Below are 12309 nucleotides of genomic sequence, written 5' to 3' on the forward strand. Positions count from 1 at the left end.
GCATTGATACTAAACTATATTGGTACGTATTTGTGACAAAGATGGCAATCACTAATGAATAAACTCATATGCATTACTGGTATATAAAGGAACCGTATTAAATCGTCATATAATAAATCTTAATCTTATATAACTCAGATTAATCAAACTGATTATCTACATACATGTATATAAAAATTTTCAAAAATTTATTTTAATTAAAATTATGTATTAAATTACTAAATCAGATAAAATATAATATGAAAATTATGGGTGCTACAATTAACAAGTCGCAAATTTTTAACAATTTTACTTTAATTTATTAATATGAAAAATTTAAAAAATCTCTGCAATGCTTAAAATGTTTTTAAAATTTTGTTACATTGTAGCTGTATGTATCGAAAGGTGACCAACATAAGCAAACAACACATGAATGTATATACCATATATATGTATATATTTAAGTATTATAATCTGTAATTGAGTTTAGTTGAATTTAACCAACTCTTTAATTATAACTCGTATAACAGAAGTCACTTGATTGAATATCTTTATTAATATCAATCGGAAATTAAAAACATTCTTTGTCGTCACTAACTAATGGCTAGTGCTCACATTATTCACAATGTTTACCTTATGTTCTTATAGTCTGATTCCGTTACTTGCTTTTGCAATCAATTTTAAAATCAGAATTCTTAATGTTTTTGGCGAAATATTAACCTACTGCTTCTTGTTTTCTTCATTTTGATTTCTCACTCGATGAATGCCGTATAAAAAACCAGATAGTTCTACATGAGCCAAAAACTTGGATTAAAGCGATTGGATAAGATTTCGTGAGAAAAACTCCAAGAATCTTCACATTTTGGATTCATATGTTTCGGAAGCCCCTCACTGTTGGTCGCCAAATAAAGTTATATGAGGTACCGATGAAAATTTGTTAAATGATTTTCAAAAATTCTTAAGGAATTTCTTCGAAAATCAACTTTTCGAGAATAAAAGGGCTGAAAGAAGTGCCAAAACAACTTACAAAGTTAACAAAAACATAACCACCCGTCTTACCGTTAAGTTACTGACCATTAATAATGTAGAGACGTACAATTTTTGTTAGAGGAATTTTTGGAAATCGATTTTACCATCCCCAGGCCAAAATAAAAATTCTAATAAATTAAAAAATAATATTATTAAATATACGACGAACATCATTGAACTCTGTATCCGAATAACTCTGTAATTTTTGTTTGAAAACTGCTCCCACTAAGCCTCTAATCCCGAAAAAAGTCCATGAAAATGGTTTTGGGCATATAATTTTTTTTTATTTTTGCTAAATTTATTCGGATTCAACCTTTTAATGGTTCATAACCTCTGCTCAACAAAGGCTCAATAATACATTGAGCGAAAACGTGAGGCGCAGAAAAAGGCTTTTAATGCATTTGATAAACTATAAACAAATAATTTAATTTTAAATAAATATTTTTAGTGAAAATTAGAAAAATTTGCTCAAAACGATAGCCACGGTTAAAACCAAAGATTTTTCGTGTGAGAAATTTTTTAATAAACCCAAAATTTATGGTCTCAAAATACAAGTTATTAAAAACACTTCACTAAAAATGACAATATCTAAAAAATCAATCATTCTGCTTACGTATGTAACCTCTGCTTATTGGACTTTAAATACTAATGAAATGTAATTTCGTAAAGTAATGTTAAATGGCATAGATATAAGGATAAAAAGTAACGCAATTTTTTTTTTTTTTTTAAATTACATTATTCTTCTCTATTATATTCGAATTACTGAAAATGTTTGCACAACAGCCACGCATTTTTTTTTCTTTTTCAAATACCTACATACATTTAAGTAACATGTATTTAGTAAATTTTAATAATTTTAATGTTCATGTTGGAATGAACATTATTTACATGAGTTCTGATTTTGAACAAAAAAAATGTAACAAGATTACAATGCAATGCAGGAACGAAAAAAAAAATTTTTGTTTTCTCTTATACAAAAACTCTGGTTTTTTTATTTTTTTTTTTCCTTTGAATAGTGATTTGATTTCTTAAACTTGATTTTTTAGTTTCTATCTAAGCTTTTATTTTTTGGTGTTATTGTCATTGTAACTAAATTTAATAGTATATGGACGTATAGAATATGAGGGTGATTCAACAGAAGATTGTTCTTATTACAGGAAGATTGCTATTCTCAATGACATTAGGCGAACAGTTCGAATAAGGTTTAGATATAGAATATATAGTCAAATTAACATCGAATTTTTTATATATATTTTTAGTTTGAAACAAGATATATTGGAAAAAATTAATTTTTACAATTTCCACATTTTAATTTCTCTGGTTGTTTCGCATTTGCAATGCATGATATGCATTTGAATCACAAAATTTTGAAATTTTTATTTCAATCATTTAACACATTACGCTATTTGACTGAATATGGCAATGTGTGCTTGTTATTGAAAGTCTTATACTGTGCATACTAGAAAATCAAAAATTATTACGGCTATTTCTGGCCGGTTGTATTGCTAGTCAAATAAAAACTATAAGTAGTCTTATTACCCAATTTCCTTCTGAAAAAACTCGAAACATTTCAATATAAATCCAAATCATTTTAATTCCGGAAGTGAAATGAACTTTTACATTGAAAGTAAGCAACAGATATCAATTACAAAATTTGATCTTTCTGAATAAAACAGGAAGCAAAATTAAAATAAACGTACAAAATTCCAAATAATTGCAAATGATCTTAATTTTATATTGAATCACTTTGTATATATAAGTAGGTTCCATATGCATGCAAATTAATATTAACACAAAAAATCCAAAGTAAGGCACATTTTATATAAAGGAATAAAATAATGTTTATAATAATAAATAAAAAAATAAAATGAAAAAAGACAACAATCTAAAAGATATATTATTGTTGTAGAAGCATATATGAACAAGATTTCCATGATATATTCACGAACGTATATGTATGAACAACATTGGTATAGAAGAGCAAAATTATTGTAGAGAAAAAATCCATATGAGATATTCAAACAACGAAAACTTCTTAAACATGAAATGTTGAATGTATCCTTTTGATAGATTTATTGGGATGTTACTAATGTTTACGGTCTGATTTTGATGTTTTTTTTTATTCAGTTTTTTTTGTTTTTAAGAGAACAGAATTAAGGCACAAAAAAAAAATTTATTCATTCTCCCGTGATTATATTTTATAAGACAAATAACATTATAAAAAAAAATTTTTTTGCTCACTTTTTTTGTGCCATTCATGTTGTTTTTTTTTTTTTGGTTTTTACTTATTTTGTTGCCCGAACGTTCCTTTTTATTGTCCCTTAACTTTAACGGCTACTCTAAGTTCATATGTGAATGAACTTATGCACCGATTATACATATATGTTACTATTATTACATTAAGGAAGCCTTATGATTGCTAAAGATAAGACTTTATACCATAAAAATAAAATCTGATGTGGTCAGCACATAACCGACCGAAATGTGTATTGTCTAGTTTAGTGAAAGTGTTACGGAATATTATAAAAATGTCTTTTAAATACTTCTTTCCAATTTTTAGGACATTAGTAAGCTTATAGTTAACATAACTAGAAAAATGTAAATGTGGCTCTTGGTAGAATTTCGCTTTGTGTTACCTGAATTCTCTGAAATGCTCGCCAGTTAGTTTCGGTAACAACCAGAACTTAAATATCAAATTTCAAGAAATTCTATCAATTCGTTCCGTAGATATGGTGAAAAATCTAAAATCGGCCTGCAGATCAGTTTTCGAGCCCTGATCTTTCCAAAAAATTGATATGTTCATTATTTTAATACGAGGAAATAAAATATTAAATTTCAATGAAATCGGTTGATTATTTCTATTTATATACGCAAAAGTGTATATTTGGCCCATAGTAAACGTCCAGTTGCTGAGGCCTGATTTCTTCCAAATTTTTGCGGACGGTCGAGCAAAGCTTATATATGAAATTTCAAATAAATCGGTTGAATATTTTCTTCAAAATGGTGAAAAATGTAAAACAGGCCCGCTAAAGTTCAGTTTCCAAGGCCTGATATATCCCGAAAGTTGATCAATCCGTGCCATGGTCGAAATAAACTTACATATAAAATTTCATTAAAATCGGTTCAGCAGAACTTGAGATACACGCGTGCACACACAGACCGACAGACCGACAGGTTGCTAAAAAGAGTTTACTTACACTTCCCTACTAAGGAGAAGTGCATTCCCACCGCAAACTCGATATGCAAAATTTGTTGCCATCACATAACCTACCTATTGTATATACAATACGGTCGGTAAAAAGGTTATAATGTTGTTATGCCAGCAACATAATAAAAAAAAAGCAGTAACAAAAAAGAAGAAAATATTTAAATCTGTGTTCTCATGACTTTTCACTATCATAAAATAAAGACATATTTTCATATATACAGTCATACATACGAGTATTGTATCATACATGTGTATATATTTTGTATGAATGCAGAATTAGATTAGTCTTGCAATAAAATAGAAATGCAAAATTTTTATTTTCTTTTTAGCATGTTTGTTAACAAAATTATTAAAATGTTTCGAACAAATTGAATTGTCCTAAAATATTTGGTATTAGTAGACGCCGGTGAATTGGGAGAGAAAAACGTAAGGTAACCTTTACACTTTATATTTTGTATGAAAAGTGAAAATTTGATTTATTATTGTAAAAGATTGTGGTGTTCCGAAACAACACGAGCCATACTGTTTTTTCTTTATTCGAATAGTTAATGCGTAAAATAAATAACATATTATTGAGGTAGTTATGCATTATAAATATTGAAGTTAGAGCAGAACTCAAATTATTTTCTCAAGAATTTCTGCAAATTATTTTTAGGATAATTATGTAGAAGTAGACTTTAGAATTGATCATAATCTCCATCATCTTTTATGTTTAATACCGACCGCATTCCATACGATAAGGTAGGTTATGTTATGGCAACAAATTTTAGATTTCAAGTTTTCAGTGGGAGCACACATTTACATAATGCGGAAGCGTAAATTAAATATTTTTAGGGAGATGTCGGTCTGTGTTTGCACGCGTGTGTCAACAGAACGGCTAAACCGAACAAAAAATAATATTTCCGCCTTCAGATAATTCAAACATTTTTCGGCTGTTTTTTTTAGATTTAGTGCAGTGTAAAGTAAATGTTTGTTGGAACACATCAAAACCTAACTTTGGAACACACAATTATATAATTGTTTTGGCCGAATTTCGAATTATACGATGAATATTATTTAATTTTTCAATTTCCCTCAATTATTTTGAGGCAACTCCTTCATTTGAAATTCTTAACAGAATTGTAAATCATAATAAGCATAATGTAATAGGAAGCAAATTTGATCATGAAATGCTCTATGAAAAATATCCTAAATTTCTAAGTCCAATTAACAAAGTATAAATTATCTAATGGTTCAAAGATGTAGTAGAAAATTTAAAAGAAAACAATTGAAATTCATTTAGGAAGGAGAAAAATAGAACTAAATATGTGATTTCTGTCAATACCCTAAACTACTAACACCTTATTGTATTAACTTCTTTAATTTCTTTAATTAATTTTTTAACTCTCTACCCACATATTTTAATTCTTTAATTACGATTTTAATTCCACGTTTGGAAAAAACTATGATAAATTGAAGAATTTTAGTAAATCTAAGAAATCTGAATAATGCCATTATACCAATACCATTATTTATCTAATATCATTTATATGTTATGTATATTAATTCACCTGTTGCTCTCATGAAATAGAACAGGTTTTAAAATTTTATCTATTAATTTTTCAGCTCTAATATCTTCTATCTAATTTTTAACATTATTTAAATTAATGTACCTATGTCGGAGAATTTTTCTATTCTTATAAATTATTTAATTCCACATTTTCTAGTACTTTTAGTTGAATGAGAATTTGCTTTCAAAAATTTTTCGCGAAAAACTTATTTTCAATCAAATTTCTGCAACTGTTAATATTCGACTAAAATAGCAAATAATTCTGATGTAGGGAATGAAAAGATAATGGTAAATAACCTACCATACCATACCACACTAATGGTAATCAAAGAAACTGTAAGAAATAAAATGTATAAAGAATACAGAAAAGGTAAAATAACAAGACAGGTTAGTAATTACTCGAGTCGCACGCTTTACTACGTTTAACTTTTTAACACCAACAACAAATTTATTTATCTCACTGTTATTCTTTTTTACAAAATTTCTTACCATTTCTGTTTTGTACTTCATTTTCTGCAATATAAATCCAAATGTGGTGAATTCAGAAGACCGGTTTTTTATTCATTGCTACATATGATATGTGTAAAATGTGAAAATGAACAAAAAAAGTAATTGTAAAAGCAAAGGAAGGTGCGAGTGTGCAAGAAGGAAATGAGATCAACATCAGAATGTGAGTAAAGCAACATAAAACGAAAAATATAACACGATCATTAATATAGGGGAATCTTTAGTGTATTACTAATTTGTATGAGGTGAATAATTGATTTGTTTTTATAATAATATCGATGATAAGATATTTCATCTAAAGAGTATGGTGAAAAATTATGTTATTTGTTAATGAACTGTTATACATGTAACGTATAATAGATATAAATATATGCATATATTGAAAATTTAATGAATCCAGAACAAAAAAGTGTTATATAAAATATGTAGTATGCATATATGTATGTACATAGATTGGAGTATAAATTTTAAGAAATCTTTCATGTTATTTGCCCAATATTTACTTGACCGACTTTAGTTATGTTGATTATTTGCATTTCCATTTCGTATGTATCAAGTTCTATTCGGTAAATTGATTTGGTTCTGACCAAATTATTTATTTATACGTTAATTTCATATTGCTATTAAAGTTGCTTGCTAACAGTTAAGCTTAGCATTCGGCTTCAATTTAAATTTATGTTAATATTAATCATTTTTTTTTTCAAGTAACAAATTACTTTTCATGGTGGGGTAAGGATTTCCATTGTACAAAATATAAGTTTCGGAGAAAATATTGTAACAATTAAACCTTTCGCAAATTAAATTTAAAAAAAAAAATCCTCTTACAGGACTGTTCGCAGGGACTGTTTCAAAATGTGAAAAATTTTTATATCAAAAATTTAATTGAATTATTCGAATTTTATGAAAATTACTTTATTTAATAATGCATAACCATATGCTTGACTAATTTTTCCAGACGAAATTCTAAATCTGGCAATAAAAACTAACTGAATTCTAATTTTAATTTTTAAATTACATGTAAAGAATAATAACTATATGTGCATACAACATAAATTTATCACTTTCTCAATATGATCTTAATTTTAAATTTTGTAAATCTCTATTTTTTTACATTTTGCTTTTTTAAAACTTTTTCAGAAAAATTTAAAAAAAAAGTGCTGGTAAGTCTCACTCTGTCCGCCTATCTGTCTAAAAGAAGATAAAACAGGTCTTTAATAGAAACTTATTTCTGTGTAAGAAAATTTTTTCTCCAACTCTCCCCGTCCCAAGTTATCGTCTCTCAAAATTCGCAAAATTCGGTGCCTTATATCTGTGGAATTACAAGTTTTCTTAAATTTCTAAAAAAATGAAAATGTAACGGTAACATTCGTACTTTAAAAAAGTATAATTTTTTGTCTTAAATCACTAACTAAACCATTCAATTCAACCGTTATGTTAACATAACTTCCAATTTTTCACTTCTCTTCATTCTAAATATGTGCAATAAATATATTTTGGTATGTACCCATAATATGAATGAAGTAATTTAAATAAGGTCATAACTGTTTTTGAAAGCATAATTTACTCCTTGTTCAAGGGAAAAGTGCTTCTTTACAAACAGTTGATTTGATCACACTTTATTAAAATATTCTTATGTACACATAATAATTATTATTATATGGGTTACGTTTACGCTATTGCTTATGCTTAAATTAACACAAACATTTTTATGTATGCATAAAATGGTGTTTACATATGATTATTGTTATTATAAAATACAATCAAAAATAAAACCGGTTATTTATAAATTCACCACACTTGTTTCTTTTTTTTTTCTTAATACATAATATACAAAAATAATATAATTTTTGTCAAAGATGAAGGAAGTACAAAAACAGAAATGGTAAAAGTTGTAGAGTACTTTAAAAGAATAAAATCAGTGTAGTGTAGAGCAAGAACTGCAAATAAATTTGTATGTTTGGTGTGTGGTGTGGTGTTAAAATGTTAAATGAAGTAAAGCATTCGATTCGAGTAACCAAAATCACTAACCTGTCTTTTGCTTACCTTTCATTTTATTCTTTAAATTTTTTTTTTTATGTTCTTCATAATTACCATCATCTCTCTCTCTCTCTATTCATATTCCATTTTATATTTTATCTTCTCAGTACTTTATGTGTATACATAACAGATTTATTTTTGTTTAATTTTTTGGAGGAATTGTTGAATTTTCTTTTCCTGAAATAAGTTAGTCGAGTTGTAATAGTTATAGAAGTCGGGTGGTTAACAATATTTTTTTCGCGGAAAATTTTTCAATGCAAATCTTTTGTTCAACATAACATTGTTTTTTTTTTTTATATTATTATTTTTATTTCTGGATAAAAATTTTATTTATTGAAGAAAGGGAACTCGTTTTCCAGTTACCGATATACATTTAAAATACGAAAAATATAATATTAAAAATAATAAGAATAGAAAATAAAAATACAAAAAGCGAATAGATAAAAAAAAAGCAAAATTTAAAACCTGTTCTATTCGACGGGGGCAACAGGTGGATTGTATACAAAAAATATAAAAAATATAAGATAGAAATATATTTTGTTTAATTGGGGGAATTGGGGAGAGCGATATATGAAACGAAATTTTTGGAGTTCTTTTTCAAATTTTGTGTTTCCTTTGATTTTTTGTTTTTCTCATGTAAATGTGAATTAAAAAAAAATTTTTTTTTTTTTTGAAATTGTAATTAATATTATTAAAATATTATGTAGGCAGAAAAGATACATAGATACATAGAATTTAAATAAAAAAACAAAAATAAGAAAAATATAAAAGGAAAAAAATTTAACTGCAATTTATGCACATTGTATTTGTTTACCAATAGTGTACGTATGTAAGTATGTATAAAATATGAATTAACAAAAATGCAAAACAAAAAAATTTTATAAATGATAATGTTCAAAATAATTTACAGTATATATGCACTTAATATTTGTATGTGTTTGTGAATATGCATTTTGTACGATTAATTGCAATATAATCGCGTTAATAACAAAAAATAAAAACAACAACAAGAACAAAAAAGTAAATAAATAAAAAATTTCGTAAAAGAAGTAAACAAAAATTTTTTTTATTTTTTTTTTGTTATTACTATTTTACAGTTCTTTTCGAATCGAATAATTTGAGTGTGTGTTATTAAAATTTTTAATTTAAATGCCTTACTTACTTGCAGTTTTATTTATACCCTATCGAAAAATATACATGCGTTTGTAACGGTTGTGTTGTAAAAATGGTCATTTATTTTTAACGAAAATTGCTATCTACATATGTACATACCTACATTAAGTGTGTTTATTACTAACGATTGTTTAATTACAAGAAAATAAAAATAAAAATTCCTTACCATATTTTTCATAATACCTTATTGCTTAAATTAAGATTTCGTAAAATTTTTGTGTACAAATTCTATGCAGTTTGTGTTATGACAAGTGTTTTACTGTCAATTATAAGAAATAGTAAAAAATTATTTAAAATTAAATAAATTATGAAAAAAAATTAAATATATAAATAAAATTAATTGTGCATTAAACCTTCTGATATAAAAATAAATTCCTTAATAAGCAATAAAAAAAATTATTTAAGTAATTGCACTCAATGCCGTGAAATTAAAAAATTCTTAAGGAATATTAAACAAGAAATCTGCCTTGGTCATCTTTTTAGTGTAAATGTGTGTTTTCTATATAAAAAGGCACTGGCTTTGTTCTTAGCTTAAAATATTTTTTATAATGGTGCCTTGATTTATAATAACCATGATTTTTAAAATTTTTAAAATAAATTTTTAGTTCGGTGTACAATAAAATCCTGAAATAGTGATTTATAAAATATATTAAATAACAAATTCCAAGAAATTCATCATTATTACTTTAATTATTAGTCATAATTAAAAGAAACAAAAAAAAAAAAGAGCAAAAATGTCTTAAAAATCAAATCCCAAAATTTTAAAAATTAACCACAAAATATCATTAAGAAAGAAAAATGTGTATGTAATTCAAATTATATTTTTAATTCAACATAATTTTTTAAAAGGAATCGAAGTGTTTTTTGTGGGTTCCACGATCCTATCCGTACATATATAATTATTAACAATAATAATAATTTTTTGTGTTTTTTTGTGCCATAGCCAGTCTCTGTATTAAATCTCAGACATACATAAATATTTAATAGGATTATAAAAACAAAGAAGAATTATAAAGAATAATCAGAAAAAAAAAGAAAGGTATTTCCTGAATAATTCTGTAATATCAAAAAAGGTTTCAAATGACTCATTTCAAAATTTTATTATTGATGTATATAATCAGAAAATATAACCCATTATTATACATAATGTACATACATAAGTACTTATGTTAACTAAAATTATATATGAGTAAAAATTATAGAAGATTTGATTTTTATATGTACAAAAAATAATCGTTTTAAAAATAATTCCCATATTATTTTACAATAATTTGTGTATATTGTGATTTGTAAAATCTGGCAACATTAAAAAAAATCCTGTCTTAGAAAGAAATATTACTTAGTTCTATTAAATTTAAATAGAAAAATTGTAAATTTTTTTAAATCATAAATTTATATTTAATTTTAATAATTAATTAATAATTTTAAATAAAAAATATAATAATAGTGATTTTAATAATCCTAATTATAAAATAAATTGTGTGATTACAATTAAAATTTGTTTGTGTTAATTTAATATTAACTTGTAAAAATATTTTTAATACTTAAGTAATAAATTATTTATAATATTTTTAAATTACATTTCTAATTTAAATACTTAACGGTACATAGGAATGAAAAATTAAATATAGAATATTGTAAATAAATACAAGTGATTTATTTTTTGTTAATAGTTTTTGTTTTATAACGAAATTAGAAAAAAAAATTTCAAAATGGTAAGTGAAAACAAATATTTTTTTTTTATTTAAAATTAATAATTTGAAGACTTAAATTGTTATTCTTTAAATGCTGATTAAAAGTTATACTCATTAAATATAAATATAATGACAGACAATTAAAAATTGTATAAATGTGAGCATAAAATAAAATCTGAGGCGGTTTTTGGGTAGCTCGGACTGGTTCAAATGAGAAGCGGAGAAGGAGAGATCCGGCGGTACCACAACGGACCGACTTGGTCTATGTCTAACTAAATCAAAATTCCTTCAATTTTCGAAAATTTCCCTAAAATCTATTTTACTCTTATATAATTTTAGAATTAAAATTCAAATTACTCTAAGACAGAGCGCTAAACTTTACATTTTTGAAAAAAAATTTGGATCTTAAATCAAATTCCCGATAAACCTTGAAAATTTATCCGAAAAACCCATTATAAACACATTAAATTTATAGTTATAATAAAATTTTTTGGACCATTGTAATGCGAAACCCCATACATATATATGTAGGCTGAGTTCAAGCTTGCAGATCTTAAAAAGTAGTGCTTATGTTTTCAGCGCTATTCTGCAAAAGAAAATTCAAAAACTGAAAAAAAAAGTTCTGATAATAAAACGTCCCACTGCAACCATCTGTTTTTGACATGTCAATTTTATTTTGTCATTTTAGTATTAAACCTTGGTGTTGGTATGTTAATATTATTAATTTATTTTTGTTTAAAACAAAACGATGGTAAATGAAGTGCCATATACTTCATCAAATAATTCATAAAATATCCAGATTGTTGCACCTTGACCAGTTTTTTTATTTTTTTTTTTTATTCTATTAAATGTTGCTAGAGGATTAGCAAATTTTTTGGCTATTTGCTCTCTGGAATAAGGAAACTCTGGATGTACTTCAAGAATGTTGTTTAAAACTACTCCCCACATCACACTCCTCTTTCTTCCCCCCGAGCAGAAGTCGTTTTCTAATTTCAGTCTTTCAGTTGTGAGGAGTTTGGTTTCTGCACTGTACCATCTTTTTATGCTATTTTCTTCATCCTCAAATCTACATAATAAGAAAACCATTTCAAATTTATTGAAAAATTTAATTTTGATAATTTAGATATGCTCTC

Source organism: Condylostylus longicornis, unplaced genomic scaffold (genome assembly GCF_029603195.1).
Source record: "Condylostylus longicornis isolate FDR11 unplaced genomic scaffold, ASM2960319v2 ptg000026l, whole genome shotgun sequence".
In the NCBI taxonomy this organism is placed as follows: domain Eukaryota; kingdom Metazoa; phylum Arthropoda; class Insecta; order Diptera; family Dolichopodidae; genus Condylostylus; species Condylostylus longicornis.